Source organism: Mus musculus, chromosome 17, assembly GCF_000001635.26.
Source record: "Mus musculus strain C57BL/6J chromosome 17, GRCm38.p6 C57BL/6J".
NCBI classification, from domain to species: Eukaryota; Metazoa; Chordata; class Mammalia; order Rodentia; family Muridae; genus Mus; species Mus musculus.
Window position 1 is genome coordinate 11,954,219 of NC_000083.6, and position 20,148 is coordinate 11,974,366.

At 45.1% G+C, this 20,148-nt stretch overlaps 1 protein-coding gene and 1 long non-coding RNA gene across 12 annotated transcripts in view; one reads left to right on the forward strand and one right to left on the reverse strand.

The window, feature by feature from the left end:
* The window catches only part of Prkn (parkin RBR E3 ubiquitin protein ligase), a 1,223,012-nt gene that overhangs the window by 1,113,860 nt on the left and 89,004 nt on the right, over positions 1 to 20,148 (forward strand). The window lies entirely within an intron of this gene.
* Positions 5,903 to 20,148, reverse strand: part of Gm46604 — a 71,280-nt gene continuing 57,034 nt past the window's right edge. For 4 of the 6 annotated variants that reach the window (XR_001782243.2, XR_001782238.2, XR_003952275.1 and 1 more), the window contains 4 exons: positions 17,213 to 18,667; positions 9,379 to 9,694; positions 8,873 to 8,984; positions 5,903 to 6,336 (listed from right to left, as the gene is read on the reverse strand). This is a non-coding gene — a long non-coding RNA (predicted gene, 46604). The remainder of the gene's footprint in view (positions 6,337 to 8,872; positions 8,985 to 9,378; positions 9,695 to 17,212; positions 18,668 to 20,148) is intronic. The other 2 variants (XR_003952277.1, XR_003952276.1) reach the window with 2 other exon arrangements.

Genomic DNA, 20,148 nt, shown 5'->3' on the forward strand with positions numbered 1-20,148 from the left:
AGTGGGAATTAATAGGAGGTGATTCTAACTAGGAATCTGGATACTCAGACCAAGCCTGTGGAAGCTAGCAGTTCCAGGTCACCACCTCCAAGGTCCTGGGTTTCCTAGTGGAAAAGCAACACCACGATCTATGAGAACACAGCCCAGAGCTTGGTATGTTGTTTAGCATCTCGTGATCCTCTGTAGGGAGGTTGTACCTTGTGAGTCACCCACAAGATTAAGTGTAGGATTTTTTAAGTAACAATGAGAAATGGCTTTGAGTAAATGTCATTTCTGATTGTCCCTAAGGTAAACTGCTTGCCCCACCTATGGACTGTAATAGCATCTTAAGCTCGGCCTTTTAAAAATAAGTACTTTATGCCCATTTCACAGTGTATTTCTCCTGTTAATCATCTCATGTTTTCTCTTACCGTGGGAGATAGAAAGGCCCTTCAGTGGATCTGTTCTGGATTTTGAAGTGGAGAAATAATTCTCCTCCAATTTCAGAGAAATTGAAGTTTACTTAAAGATGATTAAAAAATCTTTCTGACAGGCACCGAGAAGGTCCCTCGCTTCCGAACGCTGTAATTTTAAATAATTCAGAGATAGCTCAGCACATGTATGTTTATTAAGGTTGGAATGAAAATAAAACCGATTAGCATGGCGGCATTATCTCACTAAACTCCAACTATTAGCAGCCCGCAGGTTCCACAGCTCTGATTGGAAATGCATGGTTTCTGATTCTCTGCTGAAGATATCACTGGGACTGCCTGCCAGGCTCACTGCACGGAGCAATGCCGGCTTTCCTAAGCTTTCCCTTGAGCCCATTTCTCCACAGTAACATCTTTGCCAGCCATGAAACTCTCCTCTCAGACCGGGAGCCACAGTCCAGAGAGCATTCGGAAGCTGAGCATACACTAAGAGACCCTCAGGTGGATGGAGACTGAAGGCAACCCTGGCCTTCGCTGGGGACTCCTGATGCTGCCAAGCTTCAGGACCTCAGAATCCCATCCAGTGGGTCAGCTCTTGTAACTGGAAAAGAGCTGGAGCCTTCCAGACCTACTAGTCTTCCTGTAATTCACACGTGAACAAAATTAGCAAAATACCTTAGTGCTCTTGTAAGATTGCCAACTGAATTTATAAGCTGAGACAGGGTGGTACTTCCTTTTAAATTGGATCCTAGAGGCTCAGCCTGATGATTCTCTTGGGAGAGTCAGACTACCATCCTGCCTTCTTGACACAGCCTCAGCAGGCTCATCTGTGCCTTTTCCAGAATTCTTGCTACATTGCTACACTGTTGCATCCCGTCTGCCTGGCACAGTCCCCTTTCCACTTTGTCTGACTAAGCTCTCTTAGCCAATGCTGTTTAGCTGGTTGAGATGCAGAATCCCTCAGCAACGCTTTTAGCTCTAAACATTTTGTTAGGAAAATCCTGTCTTCACCAGTGAGGTCTTGCAAACGCCCGCCCTATCTCCCTCGGTCTCTCAACTGACATTTCAGTCTTAAACGTTCTGGGGACACCCTCAGTTCAGCTTCTTACGACGTTAACCTCTTATTTGTATTCTATGAGGTGCCAGCCTTTAATATTCTGGAAGACAAATAAAGAATGTCCCAAAAAGCCAGGGTGCTTTCCACTCTCTAAACCTTGGTGTAGAATGTGTTAGGGAGCCATCAAGAGCTTCAGGTGGCCTTGGAAACAGCTCCTGGGTTTTGAAAGTGCAATTCAGATCTGAACAATCTTAGAATGCATTTGTTGTGGATGTGTGAAGAATCTTTAGTACCAGACCCCTCTTTTCCTCCCAATCTGTGGTAGAACAAGGATTTTATTACTGATTTCTGGCAATTCTCAAGACCCCTGCCGAGGACTAAGTATTCCCTGGCAGTTGCCTGCACGATTGCCACCGAAGACAGAGTGATTCTGTGTGCCGAGGGCTCTTCTCACACTATAGAGCGGTTAGCAGAGTCTCTGACTTTTATCCTCTGGGTATCGGTGCCACCTCAAGTGACAGTGAAAAATGTCTCTGCCCCCAAGTAAACACACCTGTAATCCCAGCCATTGGAAGACTGAGGTAAGGAGGATAGCTGTGAACTCACAGCTAACAGGAGCTACCTAGGAAATCCCAGACCAGCCTGGTCTATAGTGTGGTACCATCTCCAGGCATGGGCAACAAGAAGCTGCTCAGAAGGCAAAACTGCGCTTAGCTGAGAACTGCTCGGGTACGAGACAGGGTACCCAGACCAGAGCACTGGTGTTCAAATCCCAGCTCCATTTGGGTAGCCCTGGCCCTTATCTATCAGTACCCAGGGCCACAAGTCATTGCAGCCATTAAACTACAGGATATGATAGGTTTCTGTCAATGTATATGGGAGCTGAATATTCCTCATCTGTTTCCTCAATTAGTAGTTATGAATGGTATTGAACTATGTGGTAAATTGTGGAAATCAACCCAGCATTTTTTACCCCAAAATAAGTATACTAAATAGGTATACTCTGGCCCTTCTGGACAAAACAGTTTGGTCGATAGTGGACTTAACACCCTCAGAGATCTTGCCTTGTCATCAGAACAGGAAGAGGGTTAACTTCAGGTGGTGGTTTTTATGTGCCCCTGGACAGCTGCTCCTACACAACTGATGGCACCCAGGTAATTATAGACAGTTCCCTGGGTGGTAAACACAGCTCTGGGTGACTGCACACTCTCATTTATCCATACTGCTCACACATTGGTACTTATTTGCATCTCTATGCCTCCTGAAGCTGACACTTGTCTTTTTCAATTCTGTGGAACCCCAGGCACTTTTCTGTTTGCCCTGGCCCCACAGAGAAAGGCTCCTCAGCAGGCCAGGGGCTCACAGCTTCCAAGCTCTTCCTTCCTTTTTGCTTTTGGAGGGAGGCAGGATGGTGAGAGGGTCACATCTGCCACAGAGCCCCAGCGTAATGAGTCATTGTTCTTCTAAGAAGTCTTTGGCGTCAGCTTCCTCTCGGCTGTGACATTCTAGGGGACCTTGCCTGCCTTTTCCTCCCAATTCCACCTGGGGACCCGCTGCATTACATTATTATGACAAGAGTCACCTTTCTCTTTCTCTTAGAAAGTGAGATTGACCTTCCCTCTGCTTCTCAAAGAGACTCGACTTAAAAGGGGGGGGGGGGGAAGTATCCAGCGATTGGCTGTTGTAGCCTAACTCTGAAAGGAATAAGGCCAAAAATACCAACTTCAGGATTTAGCTGTGGCGTTGAGAGCATGCAGAATCTGCCTTGCTTGAGCCTTGTAGGACTTATTCTTCTTAACTCTATAGCTGTGTCGCCGACTCCGAGTTCTATATGATAGATATTAGTCGGAAGCTAGTAAGCTAGCTCAATGGTTAAGAGCATATTACTCTTGTAGAGAACCCAAGTTCGCTTCCCAGAATGACTGGGTCATTCACAGCCACCTGAAACTCCAATTCCAGAGCATTATACCCCCCCCCCTAGCCACCTTGGGCACTTGCACGCACACTGTGTACATAAACCCACACAGGCACACATACACACATACAAAAGTCAAGAGTGGATTAGCCAATAAAATCTGCACTACTCATCTGGCTAGGATGATGTCCCTCAGAATAACTGCATGAATATTTAATATTTATATAGTATTTTTACAATCTGCTAATTTTTTGGCAAGACCATAACATATTTTTCACACGAACTTGCATTGTAAAATGCCAGAGACCAGCCTTGGCTTGGAGAGGGGTTCTGAGGAAAGGGTATCTGGAAGCAGTAAAAACAAATGACCCTAAGTCAAATCGTGGGTCTAACCTGGTGGCCTAGGTTCTGCTCAAGACAGCTTTCCAGAATGTTCTATGTTCTGCTTTCTCTGGAAATCTCCATGTGAGGCAGTGGACTCTGCCAGGAACTTAGGAAGGTTGAATAGGTTCGGAAACCCCAGTACCTCATACATGAGGCCAGCAGGTGTTTCACCTACCCCCGACCAGATTCCTGGCCTGGAACGTGTGAGCACAACTCCCCACATAAAGAACGTGATCACTGGTCTCCTAACACAGAACACAGAGGTATCCATGCTAATGAGATAGCTAGATGGGCAGAGTGAGCTTCTCTTCCAGAACATTCCTTCCTGCAAAAGTATTTGACCTCTGATCCACCCTGAGGAAGTGGTATGTACCCATTTTCCACGATGAACAATCAATAAACAGTTTGGAACCAAGGACTTTCTTTCTCAAGAAGCACTGTGGGGGGTGGGAAAGTCTTCACTACCTAGCCTCACTGCCTAGGTCTCCTGCAGAAGGCCTCCTCCATGCTCCCTGACACTCCCTGACCTGATGAGCTAAGTAATAAGGTCCCCTGGGGTTCCCATCCTTCCATCCCCCGCCCAGTCCCCCTTTGTTCCTGACTCCACATGGTTTCCAGAGGCGACCAGATGCCCAGGGGCTTGGGAACCCCTGCCTCCTCCACCCCAGCCTGCCTAGTTTCTCATCTGGGCTGAGGTCCCCATCTTAGGCTGCATTGTTCTCCCACCCCTGAGCAGTAAGTACATCAACGCTTCCCACAAGCCCATCACCCGATAGCAGCATAGGGTGAAATGCAGTCTAGCCTCCCATGTATCACCTGCCCGGAGTTCACAGACCCTGGCAACTAAACGGAACTCAGAACCACATCTCCAGACAGCTCTCCCTCTCTCTGTTTTCTGCTCGAGACAGTTCTCTAAGCTGTTCTCTCTTGCTGCTCTAAAACTTTCTCTGGATATCATCTCTTGCATATCATAAGCCCAGTGTTCTCTTCTACATATCAATCCAGTCATTTACTTCAGATTCCCTTCTGGTTATCCTATGATTCGGCATCCCATGACCCCAACCCCTTAATTCTTAGGAGACAGCAAGCACACATTTTTCTTGAACATTGCAAAAGATATTAGGGATCTGCCTGCCTCTGTTAAGCACAGACAATAAGCTATCTGGGTGGGATCCCATCCTGAAATTACCACTTCTACCATGCCTGCACCTAACCTTGCTCTGTCCCAGGCCAACCCTGAACTCAGGAATCTGCCTGCCTTTTGATCTTTCTGATAAGTTGGCTCATTGTGTAGCTACCTTTGTTCCTTTAGGTTTGTGAAGCCCCTCGTAATTCATATTGTACCTTTATATTTTACATAGTTGAAAATTATATATTTTCAGACTCATGTTTTTAAAATTATTTTCCACAGCCTTAAGTGGTATGGACCTGAAGGTCCCAGCATTTACCACTTTCCTAAGACATTAGCCACACCTGCACCTCCCTGACTCATGCTGTCTCTGATTATCACAAAGTCATTAATGTTAGCAGGGAGGACATTCCTTGAAGGAGGAACAAAAATATGTATATCATTATACAAACAAGCCTTATGCCCACAGCAGCCATTGACATTGGTGGAGACCCACGCCTGGTGGCCCTGTCCCAGGAGCAGGAAACATGTCATTCTGCCCCTACCAAGGCCATGCCGGACCTGGCAGTGAAGTTGCCAGTTTTCCCTTCCTGTAGGAGTAACAGGAGGAAAGCCTTCCCCATACACACAGTATGCCTTCTGTGCCACAAACCAAGCACACAAGTCAGTGAGCTTCCGCATGCAGACAGCTCGTGGGAAAACAGAAACTGCCTATCCCACCTGCAAGCCCAGCTTGCGTCTCCCCAGGTGAGTGTGTAAGGCAGTGTGTTCTCTTCCCGTGCCCATCTCTGTAGCATGTCCAACCTAGGATACTTCCAACAAACTCTTTGTGTAGATGTGCGAGAACTGCCAGTGGTTCAGGCCATAATTGTGTCAACTAAGAAGAAAGATGTGTGCACCAACCTAGTTCGAACCTGCATCTGGCTAGGATTCCTATTTGGGAAAAGGCATTACTGACTATGGTATGCACTTAGTGGCTACTTTCAGAATATACTATCTGATACATTAAGTTTATTTCTACAGATATACTAACCTAACCTCACTGAAGTTAATAGACGCTAAGTTAACAGTTTGGCCAAGGTATCAGTTTACTTTACTGATCATTTCAGGGACACTGTAATATACAATATCAGAATTATATAATGCTTAGTTAGTTTTTACGTAGAACCAATTTCTGTGAAGTCACATAGAGCCTCATCCACGTAAAGGTCAAGGGCATCCTTCCTGGTTACCAAGTGAGTTCAGTCCAGACCCCACTTCTTAAGCGTAGACTCTGTCTCAGTGCTGTGTGGGTGAACGTTAGCAGCAGGAACATGGAGTTGGTAATTGTTATTCTGACAAGCCCTGACACCAAACTATCACTGTCACTGTGCCCAAGTATGATAAGGCCAGGCTCTTGAGGTTGACAGGCGTGTCCAAGTTGACTTCAGGTAGAAGACACCTAGAGAGAGAGGAAAGGCCAACTCAAGCTATGGGCAATTGTTCTTACAAATAAAGACAGCATAATATCTAAGGGCCCTGTGTGGAGAAGCCTGCCACGTGTCTAACTAGGCTCACAAGACCCAACTATAGGAAGGAGTGGGGTTAGAGCAGGAGTTTGCTGAACCCTCATTTCCTTAATGCCCACATCCTCTCCTTTGTTCCAAACCACAATGGTTTCCTATCTTATAAATGCAAAGGCTCAGGAGAAAACGTCGAATGCCCTGGATTTCAGCCTCCCTAGGAATATCTGCAGCCCCAACGGGCTGTCATCGTCATCCCGTCCCGTCCCCCCACCCCCACCCCCCCATCCCCGGCTCTTGAGAACCTTTGTAGAGAAAGCAAGCTGCTTCTAGAACAGCATCTCAACAGGACGCCCTCCATCCCACCCCAGAGGATGAAACCCGTGTGTCAGGAACACTTACCAGCCCCCCCCCCCACGCTCTGCTTCTTTCCCTCCCTCCTAGATGAGGGACCAGAATATACCAGCGCTTGCTCCACTGAGAGCAGCCCATACTTGGTGAGGAAAAGGGAATTGTGGGGACATTTCAAATGGATTCAGGGTTTGCTTGAAAAGAAATCCAGAAATAAAGAGACCTGCCTGGATAGGCAGTGATGTTTAACAGTCCGTATGAATCCAAACCCCATTCCTAGGAGAAGAAGTAGAATGCTTAACATCCTGATTGGTGCTTCCTGGCCTTGACCTCATCTTGTCTGTGAGGCTCCACCCCCACCCCCCACGACAGTAAAAACAAAACAAAACAAAACAAAACAAAACAAAAAACCGAGAGTAACACACCTACGGCATACACCTAAAGCTCAAATGTTTTATTTTAAAAATTATTTTTTAAACTCTGATATTTGTAAAGCCCTTAGCATGAAGTAGGAGCTCTATGTTCTTTTTACAAACAATACTGACAAAAGGATTTCATCCACCCTCCCTCTTACCTTTGGGGGGGGGGGGGTGAGATAGCTGCTCCTCAGCAGAATATGTTTTAAAAAACAGGGTTTGATTTAAGAAAGAAAGAAAGAAAGAAAGAAAGAAAGAAAGAAAGAAAGAAAGAAAGAAAGAAAGAAAGGAAGGAAGGAAGGAAGAAAGGAAGAGAGAGAGAGAAAGAAAAGTAGGGCACAACCCTTCCAGGAGGTCTGTTGAGCAGCTGGGAATGTAACCACTTATGTATATCAAAAAGATTGCTCATAAAATGTTATTTTGTGACATCTTTTATGCTGAAATTCTTCCTTCTGGAAAAAAATCCACCTTCATCTCCTACCTAGGTTACCTTTATTACATTCAGCCCCACAAAGTGCATTTATTATTTCTTCTCGTGCTGTCTTGCTGGACCTGTCAGGTCACATTAACCTAGTTACAGGTAGAGAAGAAATGCAACTGGCCGAAGGTTACGTTTCTTTGTGGACGCAAAAGAGCGCAGAGAATGTTCTCCAGGCAAGCCGGTTTTTCAACAAACTACAGCCGAGAGGCTGGGCTTCTTCCACCTGTTCCACCATGCCTCTGAGACTCTGGGCTGAGTTATGCCGGCCACTTTACCCTGCCAAGCTCGAAGAGCTACTTTGTTTATTTTTAAAGATGCGTCTGAAACAGGAAGAAAGGCCGGTGAATGGGAGTGGAGAGATGGCACAATGGGTAATAGCACCTGCTGCCATAGCATGCGGCCCTGAGTCTGGATTCCCTAGCACCAACGAAACTCTAGGCATGGCCATGTGACCCTGTCCATAGCACTGGGGTAGATTAGAGACAGGTTGATCACCAGGGATCAATGGCTGCCAACCTACCAAGAAAAAAAAATTTAAAAAATGCAAGCTCAGGTTCACTGAGAGACTCTGTCTCAAGAGAGTAAGTAAGAGAGTGTTCAAGCAAGATGTCTGATTTTCTTCTCTAAAGTCTGCATCTGTACACACTTGCTCAAAAAGGCTGAATATGCTTGGTGCAATTAAAGGGCACCTGAAGATTTTCATATGTAAAACTGTACCTCTCTTCAAAGGGCTTTCTTTTTTGTTGTTGTTGTTGTTGTTGTTGTTTTTGTTTTGTTTTGTTTTGTTTTGTAAATCCGCATTTCACAGATAAGAACACCTAGATTCTAGAAGTTCACATGTCCTGCTCAGTGACTGCACAGGTCCTCAAATAATCACCCACTTTGTGCTGATTCTAGAAGAGCCTACAATCTGAATTAGAGCATGCCCCAGCCTTGAGCCGGTGTTATCTGGCCCACTTCCTGCAGCTTTGGTGGCACTGAATGAGAGGAAAGGATCCCAAGGAGAAAGAGACAATGAGTGAATTCTGAGACAGAGGCAAGCCAAGGCAGCCTCCCACACCTTGCACAGCAGGTATTGTTAGCTTGGGACAATGGCAAAGGGAAAGGGGCTCAGCAGAGCAATTGAAGTGAGCCTAGCGGAAGTCATCTTTCTCCCTATGATTTATGGCACTGCCGAGCTGAAATAGCAGACTGGCGAAATCCCCTGAAGGACAATAACAAGCTCACAGAGTGCTTCCCGCAGGAATGGTGCGCAGCCGCCTTCCACAGCTCCTTACACGCCTCCGCACGCAATTATGAAAGCTGTGTACCGCCTCGTTCCCTTTATGTGGATTTGTAACTGGGAAAAGAGTGAGATTTCTGGAATATTATAAATGTTGACTTTAAAATAAGGGACACAGTATGGCATTGTTCTCGACAATGAAGTAGAACCTAAAGGCAATAGGGATTTGGGAGCCACACAAATAGGCTCTTCTCAGGCAACGGAAAATTTCTACACTATCAAACATTCCTGGTATGTATTCCATTCTGTTTTCCTACGTCCCTGATATACTATGTTTTCATATTTAAAACCCTTTTACTAGTTATCTCATATGTAACTCGGTTATAAGAACAAAAAAAAATTTTATTTCTTGAAAGATGCAAGTTTCTAAATACTAATGGTTTTCCTAATTAACATGAAAATTATTAGTGATTGAAGTCTACTTGGTGCAGAAGGAAACAGCAGTGCATACCTGCGATCCCAGCCCTGGGGGGCTGAAGCAGAATTGGAGAGCAGTGGAGCACACAGTGAGACCTTTATCTGGAAGAGACTGGTGGACAGCAATGTTGAGTCCTTCTCTGGTTGTGAATTTTACTAGTGTTGATTCTGAGGAACTGCTCTTGAAGGCAATGTAGGAGGATGCTTTCTTCTAGCAGGGTGCGCCCATTTCTTGACCACATTTACAGGTCCTTGCCAAAAGGTCATCACTTTCCTAATCCATTCTGTTAAAGCTACTTTCTAGTGATAATTTCCTGCATTCACCGGAATACATACCAGCTTATTTTTTCCTATTAGAAAAATAAATGAAGTCAGCAAGATGAATCAGGAAATGGAACCAAGCCTGAGTACCTAAGTTTAATACCCAAGACCCACAGGTGGGAAGAGAACACCAGCACCTCAAGTTGACCTCTGACCTACACACACATACACACACACACACACTCACAGAGAGAGGAGAGAGAAAGAGAGAGAGAGAGAGAGAGAGAGAGAGAGAGAGAGAGAGAGAGAAAGATGCATGCAAACACACATCATGATAAATAAATGGACTTGGTCTAGTTTTGTGTCATAAAGCACATAGTGGTCCACTATGAAAAATTCGTTTTATTTTCCCAAAACTTAAGGAACAAAGGTTTAGAAACAAAACTTTAAAAAAACAAAAAACAACTTTTTTTGCCCATTAGTCTCTAGTTGCCAACATAGTGCCAGCAACTCATTTTTTTTATGAACATAGAAACCCTCTATCTAATTACACTCCAAAGGTTTATGAATATCTAAACATACCTTTACCAATGGACTATCTCATGATAAAATGTCCTATTCTGTATGTTAAACACAGTTTACAACTCAACTGCATGGAAGCAGCTAAGCAGTCTACTTGCAGAAAAAGTAAAAGGTTTCCCAAACTCCACCTTCAGGCCAAACTTTATCTATAATATAAATAAATATCCTAGTACATATCGCCAAGGGACACTGTAAATATCATCAAGAACAAGATATCCCCAATGGGTCATGAAACTCAGTCTGGATCAAAATGAGTACAATCTAATGCTACCTTAACTGTTTGTGCAACGTTTACAACTCAAGACTAAATCTACCAGCCCTTGGACTTAATTTGGAACAAGGAAGTGTTGCTAAAATTGGATTTTATTTATGAGACTGGGTAGGCTTCAGTAAACGGTGTGGTTGCCTTGAATACAGTCTCGTATTTGTCTATTGTGAATGATCAGAGAGGAGGCCCGTGTGATAATACGACAAACTCTATTCCCGACCAAACTTTCTCTGCATTTTGAAAGAAAATAAAATCCCTCTGTGGGTACAGGGAACATGAAATATTCTGATTCAGCAACTGATATCCAGCCTTACTTCTCTTATTAATAAGAGGTGGAAAATACTAAACACTTTATAATATGAAATACAAGCATTGACTGAACTTAGAATAAAAATTTCATGATGCAATTTAATAAAACAGATTTTTAACTACCTTCTTAAATAATTCAGACTAAATATAAAACGAGCCACATAAAAATTTTATCTGTTAATTTGATCCCATTTTAAATGTGAATATTTGGTAGTCCCCAGAAATGTCAAAGTTACCTTTTTAAAAACGGACTGCTTTAAGGGTCGGAACTGTCTTACTTTACAGCTAATGATCAACCTGGATGTAAGTACCGACTGAGGCTGGCTAGTCAGGGGCCTGAGTGACAGGATGGGCAAAGTCAGGCTCAGCATCCTTCAGCTGTTCTCTGTGCCAGCTCTTAGCCTCCTGCAAGAGGGGTCCATTTACAGAGAGTAGTCACAGGAGAGAGGCGGTGACACCACTACACACAAACTGACGAGTTAATGTCACTGCATCACATCCACAGTGCTCTTTCTGATCTCAGAGCATTTTGATGGAGCCACAAACTTCTCCAGTCTCAAGTCTCTCACACTGTGTGCTCCATCTTAGGGCAGAAAGCTACGGTGGCCCTCACAAGAGAGCTCAGTATTCCATCCTAAAAGAAGCTTCCCCCAGGGCAGGTTTGGGGATCACCGCTTCTCCCGAGAATTATTTCACCCCATTAGTGAGACCGTGTTGGGCCATTGGTTTTGTGACAAGCAAAGGCTAGTTCTACAGGAAAGTCTGGGGAAGGAAGCCCACTGAGGTACTGCTGAGGTCCAGCTTGCATGGACGTTGGGGCTCTGGGAGTGGGTTCCCTGGGCTTCTCCACCCACTGTGCATCTTTAGAAAGTCTCCCCATGCTTTCCAGGGATTTGAGGACTTGGGTGGCAGATTACAAGGACTCTCCACTGTGCTACTTCCTAGGTGGCTCTTCATCTGCTCTTCAGGCCAGTTGCTCCGTTTCTGCTGGTGTCTTGTTATTGGTTCACACAATGCTCTGTCATGGATCTGTAGCCTCATCTGGAGAGGACACCACAAACTTCCCATCCACACCTCTGATTTAAGGGAGCAACTGGTCTGCTAGGTAAACCAGTAGCCATTTCTACCTGCTCCTTGGTTCCTCTCCTCCACATCTGAGACACTCCCCTCCACATCCCAGGTCTTCCCCCTATGCATCTGAGCTCTCCCAGACTCATCTTATAATACTTTTTCTTGGCTCCATCCCACCTCCTCCAACCCCGCTACTTACTTACTTACTATTAGACCATCAGAACTATTTCTATCTCTGCCTGTTGGGAAACACTCACTACAAGCCCACCGCCCTCCCTTGTACAGGAGAAACAATGTGTCTGCTGAGTCTAACCTTCTGTTTTGGGAATCTAAGCATTGTCTTTAAAGGAAAGGTGACTGTCTGTCGGTAGGGTGCCCTCAAAGCTACAAAGCTGACACCTGAAGCTGTCTTTAAGGAAAAAGTGGTTTCCCACTAGTTCAATGCGATTTCTCAGGCATGAGCAAAGTTACCCCTCTTCTTGAAGCAGCTATGCTTCAAAGTCTGCCAGCTTTCTGGTTGAGAGATATAAATGTTTACCTGGCCATCAGGAGAATGACAGGGAGAATCCAAGGCTCCCTGGCCATGGTGCAGTACAAACTGCAAGCCGACTTGCCTCCCTTGCAGAGTGAATTGCCCAGAGGGACTGTAGTTTAAATATGTGCATTCACACACATATGCAGGAAGATGGAGATTTTCACAGGTGGCAGCATTCAAACAGGAAATGAAAGGGGAAAATAATTGTGAATAAGCTTTTCACTGGGAGGCTCATTATACGTGTGGATTGCTGACTATTTAGCAATGTTGTAACAGGTGAGGAAGAAATTGCCCTTCAGACAGTGGGAAAACACTCTCAGTACACAGCAAAATCAACAAAGACAGCACAGTGCCACACACTTCAGAGGCGCAGAAGGCTATGTGACCCTCCTAGCTGCTGTTCTGTTCGTTTGTAGGTGGCTAGCATCAGAAAGGCAACTGCTAGAGGGTGTGAGGAAGGCAGCATGGCTCCTACAGCTCACAGGGCCCAAGGGAGCAGGAGCCCACGCAGGGCAGGGTCCTGTCCATGCTCTTCATTGCAGCAGCCTATCCTGCACCATGCCCATCCCTACCTGCCACAGCAGCAATTTTACATTTCCTTTATCCTCTCAACTGTGGGTACCATCGGGACCCATGCAGGATGCCACACGGGAAATGCCAAGTCTTTGGTCAGAAGTTAAGTCTGATTAGGAAAAATGTACCTCACGAAGAATGGGGATGGTGTCTGTGGCTGTGAGGACGAGCAGCTCTAGTGGCAACACCAGCACGCAGGTGGCAGAAAGTGACACACAGCCTCCTAGTGACCCTCAGCATTGCCAGAGGTTTCACTTCTTACTGGAAGTCTCAAGGGCTGGCCCCACAAGAGAACTAACTGTCTTAGTTAGGGTTTCCGTTGCTGTGTAGAGACCATGACCAAGGCAACTCTTATAAAGAAAAACATTTCACTGGGGTTGGCTTACAGTTCAGAGGTGTAGTCCATTATCGTCATGGCTGGAAGCATGGTGTCGTGCACGTAGACATGGTGCTGGAGAAGGAGCTGAAAGTTCTACATCTGGATGAGCAGGCAGCAAGAAGTGAATACTACACTAGGCCTGGCTTGAGCATAATAGACCTCAAAGCCCCTCCCCACAGTGATACACTTCCTCCAACAAGGCCACACCTACCATAACAAGGCCACGCCTGCTAATAATGCCACTCCCTATAGCCAAGCATCCAAACACATGAGTCTATGGAGGCCATTCCTATTCAAGCCACAACAAGAACCTTTTCTCCAGTAGTGAAATTTCTCTGCTTTCAGACACCTTGACAAGAGTCATTCTGTTCTCAAATGCTACCTGACATGAATGCTCTTTCTGATTCATGCAACAGGCCTGTCATAAACTGCTGGGCAATAACACAGGCCAGCCTGCAAATGGCAAGTGAAACATGAGAACCAGCAAGGCCTGCTGCTTGTTTCTCCCATAGCATTGTTCAGTATAATAATTACGCACACATCCAGTCTCTGTCTGGATATCGCCCATCTTTGTAGGCCGACATGTATGAAGTGATAGAAGTCAAATGACTTGTCCTTAAGAGATACAGATCCTGCATCCACATTCTAAGACATCTCTCTCACACCTTCCCATCTCTCCATACAGCACAAAGCAGAGTGTGTGATAGCCCTTCAGAGTGTGTGATAGCCCTTCAGAGGCTGGTTGGGGTAAATTAGCTCTCTTATCCTGCTGATTGTATGAGGATATCGAAGCCAAACCCACATAAGAATGATATAAATTAAAGATGCTGACATCCCTGGAGAAAGAGGAACACTCCTCCATTGCTGGTGGGATTGCAAGCTTGTACAACCACTCTGGAAGTCAGTCTGGAGGTTCCTCAGAATATTGGACATAATACTACCAGAAGATCCAGCAATACCTCTCCTGGGCATATATCCAGATGTTCCAACTGGTACACATGCTCCACTATGTTCATAGCAGCCTTATTTATAATAGCCAGAAGCTGGAAAGAACCCAGATGTCCCTCAACAGAAGAATGGATACAGAAAATGTGGTACATTTACCCAATGAAGTACTACTCAGCTATTAAAAACAATGAATTTATGAAATTCTTAGACAAATGGATGTATCTGGAGGATAACATCCTGAGTGAGGTAACCCAATCACAAAAGAAGTCATTAGATATGCACTCATTGATAAGTAGATATTAGCCCAGAAACATAGAATACCCAAGATACAATTTGCAAAACACAATAAAGGGAAGACCAACAGGTAGATACTTCATTCCTCCTTAGAATAGGGAACAAAATACCCATGAAAGGAGTTACAGTGACAAAGTTTGGAGCTAAGACGAAAGGATGGACTATCCAGAGACTACCCCACCCGGGGATCCATCCCATAATCAGCCACCAAACACAGACACTATTGCATATGCCAGCAAGATTTTGCTGAAGGGACACTGGTATAGCTGTCTCGTATGAGGCTATGCCAGTGCCTGGCAAATACAGAAGTGGATGCTCACAGTCATCTATAAGATGGAACACAGGGCTCCCAATGGAGAAGCTAGAGAAAGCACCCAAGGAGCTGAAGGGGTCTGCAACCCTATAGGTGGAACAACAATATGAACTAACCAGTACTTCCAGAGCTCATATCTCTAGCTGCATATGTAGCAGAAGATGGCCTAGTCGGCCATCACTGGGAAGAGAGGCCCCTTGGTCTTACAAACTTTATATGCCCCAGTACAGGGGAATGCCAAGGACAAGAAGTGGGAGTTGGTGGGTAGGGGAGCAGGGCGGGGGGAGGGTATAGGTATCTTTCGGAATAGCATTTGAAATGTATATAAAAAATATAATAATAATAATAATAATAATAATAATAATAGATGCTGACATCCCAACCCATGGCAGTTGACAAGCTCATCCCCAGAGGGCTGCAACTTCTGATATTTCAAGGCCTTACATTGCCTCTCTATCTCTCAATTAATATGAGACTGGGCTGCAAATGGGGTTATAAGAAGAATAAACAGCCTCTAAACTCCACTGGGAAATGCCTAGTGAGGTTTCCTGTGTCAACCCACATGCTGTGAGGAGTGTGACAGTTATTGGCAGCCACACCAGAAAGAGCTGTTGCTGTCATTTCTATTTATTTATTTATTTATTTATTTATTCATTCATTCATTCATTCATTCATCCATTCATCCATTATTTCTGGAATGTAAGGCCAGAGTGGTTTCTCATCTGGGAATTGATAACCTTCTAGAAATAGCTGTAAAAAATACATCACTTTCTCCAGGGGTTTCTTTTCTTCCCCTTGTTCTCCTCCTTCCTTCCTTCCTTCCTTCCTTCCTTCCTTCCTTCCTTCCTTCCTTTCTCTCTCCCTTCCTTCCTTTCTTTCTCTCTCCCTTCCTTCCTTCCTTCCTCTCTCCCTTCCTTCCTTCCTTTCTTCCTTCCTTCCTTCCTTCCTTCCTTCCTTCCTTCCTTCCTTCCTTTCCTCCCTCCCTCCCTCCCTCCCTCCCTCCCTCCCTCCCTCCCTCCCTCCCTTCCTTCCTTCCTATTATGGTTTGAGAAATGCCCTTCATAGACTCATGTGTTTCAATACTTGCTTCTCAGTTGGTGTCTCTTTGGGGAGAAGATTATAGAAGCTTTAGGGAGTAGAGCCTCCCAGAGGAAGTGTGTCTCTGTAGGGTGGACTCTGAGAGTTTGCCACAACACTTCCTGTTTGCTCTCTCTGCTTCCTGTGCTCAGCTGTGACATGAGCGCCAAGCTTCCTGCCTAACTGTTGCAACACTGCACCCATCATGACAGACTCCCCATCTAGAAAGATAAGCTAAATAAACTGTCTTCCTTAAGTTGCCTTTAGTCAAGATATTTTATCACAGCTTAAAAAAAAAAACAACAACACAGTTCCCTTCTTTCTAATTTCCTCATTTTCTAAACCTTCAAATATATAGAAAAAATTGAAGTGCAAACAGGAATATATACACAAATATGGATTTACTCAAAGACAGGGTCATTAGAAAAGAACAAATCCTCTGGTGTTTGCTCTCTTTGCTGATTGCTTTAGGTTGTTGTCTGCCTTTAAAGTGGGGGACTGAATGGAATAGCCCGTGCCCATCTCAAATAACAACAACAAACATTTTTATTTGAATATTTACTATTTGAGAATTTCAGTCATGAGTATAATATGTTTACAACATTTCTACCTTTCTTTTACTCCAATTTCTTCCCTGTCCCATCCCACTTTCTCTTGAATTGATAGCTTCATCTTCTATAATTATTGGTGGTGGTGGTGGTGGTGGTGGTGGTGGTGGTGGTGGTGGTGGTGTGTGTGTGTGTTTGTGGTGTTCCTCTAAATTCACCTAATGTTACTCTTATGTACAAGGGTTTGCTGCTGACCACTTGGGACTGGAAAATCTATCAGAGGGCAAAGTCCCTGAAGGAAACTGATTCTCTCTTCCTCAGCAGCCATTGGCGGCCACAGTTTTTTTCATCTAAGGATGGGACCTTGTGTAATTTCCCCACTCCCATTGGCATGTTGGCTGCTGGGGTCATTATGCAGATCTGGTTTAGGCATTTCATCCTTGCAGCTTATTATCATATAAAAAAATGCTATCAGGCTGGAGTGGTGATTTGGTGGTTAAAAGCACTGACTGCTCTTCCAGAGGTCCTGAGTTCAGTCCCAGCAACCACAGGGTGGCTCACAACCATCTATAGTGGGATCCAATGCCCTCTTCTGGTGTGTCTGAAGAGAGCTACAGTGTACTTACATACATAAAATAAATAAACAAATAAGATGCTATCTCAAAAAACAAACAAAAAAAAAAAAAAACTCCAAATCCTCTGGCTCTTACCTTCCTTCTCCCTCCTCTATATAGATCTTCCCTGAGCCTTGGGTGTAGGGGTTGGTTGGAGATACACCAGTGGGCACTGGGCACACCACAGTTACCCGTTCTCTGCATCTTGAGCAGTAGTGAATCTCTGTAGTCATTTCCACGCTCTGCAAAAGAAGCTTGTTCAATGAAGGGTACAATGGTAAGAATTTAGGACACCGTAAGAAGATATATTGATTTAGGAAAATGCCAGCATGGGTTCTCTTCTCAAATATACAACCTCTCTGGCTGTGGGTAGTTGGCTAGATTTTACAGGCATGAACAGGTCTTAGTGAGCCTATTGTGCAGGCCTTAAATCCACGGAGATAGCCATTGGTTAACCCTGTGGTGTACGTGCCATGATTACACCATAACATATCAAGTGCCCCACTAGTCATCGACATGCTTCTTAGACTTCACGTCTGGGTAGGACTACTGGCTGTTCCTCCTCCTTGGCAACTTGCACCGTGCAATACTATAAAAGGCAGCCTTCAGGGATGGGGTATTCTACCAGGTCAGAACCAGCTCAGCCCCTCTGAGTTCCGTATCCAAAGTGTGTAGTGTCTTCACCACCAGGCTCTTACCTTCAAGTTCCAGGAGGCAACCATGGGTGACAGCAATAACCTGTACCATTTGGGAGGCCTCTTGGGTCGCCCTCAGCAGCTACTGAAAGGGAGGTTTTCATCGTCTCTCATTCTCATTTCCATCAGATAGTTTATGGAATGGGGATGGGGGAGAGGGGTTATCACTCCATATGGTATAATTCCATTTAAACCATTTACCCAAGTAAGATAATGTATGGATAAGGATAGACTATGTCTAACATATCATCCTCCATAAAGGAGCCCAATTATTTGGTTATCTAAATAACAGCACTAACAACCATTATCATGCATGAGTCACTGGGTGAATATACAAGTCTCTGTCTGTTGTATAAATGCTGTGCTTACATTCCCTTATTATTAGAGACTTACTGAAACATTCCATCCATTTCAACATCCATGGTATATGTGTTCTCGGTAGGCAGCAATGGGTAGCAGAATTTTTTGTTTATATTGAAATACAGTATAACTCTACTTCCTGTCTCTCAGAACGCCAGCGTCCTTCACAAGCTAAAACAAGTAGGAAATGCTTATGGGGTCAGGCAGTTAGGGCTGAGGGACTGCCAGGCCAGGAAGAGCTAGCTCTCACTGCGGTGCTGAAGTTCTGGAAGCAAACACTGTGTGGGAGGCCTGGAGAAAGAGTGAATTGTTGTTCGCACCTCAGCTTTGATTTGGAGACACCTGCGAGAGAAAATGCCTCTCTCTCGGTACTTGCTGGTTATTTTATTTCCAGAAAACACGCTTGTTATTTTAGCCGAGGTAATTGCCTGAGCTCCGGGGATGATTTGTCATAAATGAACAGTGACATCTATAGGTAGATCAGAGTAATACGTATCTGTAGGAAAAAAAAAAAAAGCAACTGTTCTCAGTTGTTATATGACCGCCCAAAATAATGTCAAATGCTTCTGTTTGAGAGAGGAAAGAGGTAACACTAGAGTTGAAAAAAAAAAAAAAAACTAAAACGACACAGAGACAGACAGGTAGATAGAGGCAGAGGACATTTCTGGACAAAGGTAAGTCGGAAATCCCTGGGGTTTCTGACAAACCGGCTTGTCTGTTGCAGGTTCTTCTGTGCTGGTGCCAAGTAAGAATTTTGGCTTCAGTCACCAATTTTTCTTCTCTCCTTTGGTTAAACAGATCGATCAGCAGAGGCTGCTCCAAAGGCACTGTTCATTTAAACCATTTACATAGCAACATTTCCAAAGTTAATCCCCCACCCTGCTTCGGCAGCCTTGAGATTTAAGCATTTCCATGGATCTGTCCGATGTCTTCTCAGGACAGCTACCAGCCCCCCGGCTGTTCAGTGAGAATAAGCCGGTCTAGACGCAGTAGCTATACAGGTGGCTACATACTCGTCTTGTTACCCTCTGCCAGGTGCCCATGAAGTTGGCTGGATCCCATGAGAGGTGGCTGCAGTCCCCAGGGTTTCTGAGACCCCTGATAGGTCACACTGCTGTGGGTCAGGGGCAAACCCAGCAGCTAGATTGAGGGCAGAAAAGCCAAGTTTCTCTCTGTCCTTGGCTAAGCTTCACCCAGGGCCCTGTGCCCGGGGAATTTATTGCACATTGTTAATTTACAAAAGCCTGCGCCGTTGGCTTAGGGATAATTCTGCTAGGCTCCACCCAAGAGCTACCTAGCAACAGCTTGCATAGCTGCCTGCCAGGTGCAAGCCAACCTGGTGTGTAAGGAGGACTGCTCACCTACTCCAACTCCCTCTTCCCTCCCTCTCTTTCTCTCTCTCTGCCCCCCCCTTCATGTGTGTGTGCCCTTCTCTATCTCCACCTTCTATTCTCCTAATTCCCCACATGTCCCTGGCCAGCCTTGTCTCCTCTTCCTCTCTCTGTCCTTCCTTCCTCTCTCTTCTCTCTCTGTCCTTCTCTACCCCCTTCGTTGCTCTGCCTTTCCCTCTTTCCAGGTGCCCCTCCATTCCCCCCAATAAACCTCCTTTTGTACAAGGCCTGTTGCCTGGTGGTGATCCCTCGGGGGAACACCTTAGCTGCCCCTCTGAGGTGCTCCCTCCTGCCCTATTATACTGCCAGTTTACAAAACACAACACACACTTTCCATCCAATGAGTCTGGCTGTTAAAACCCAGAGGTGGTTGAAACATTTGATTGACAGATAAAGTCTCCAATACCTGGGAATCACAAAGGCCAATGACTTCAACTTTCTTATGCCTAAGGAACCCCCCCCCACCCCCCCCACCCCCCCCAGCTCCTGGGAACAACACAGCTTCATTTTCTCTTCCTCCTCTTATGAACAAATCCCATCCTCAGCATTACATGAGAAGGTCAGTTCATATTCTTTGAGTCACAGA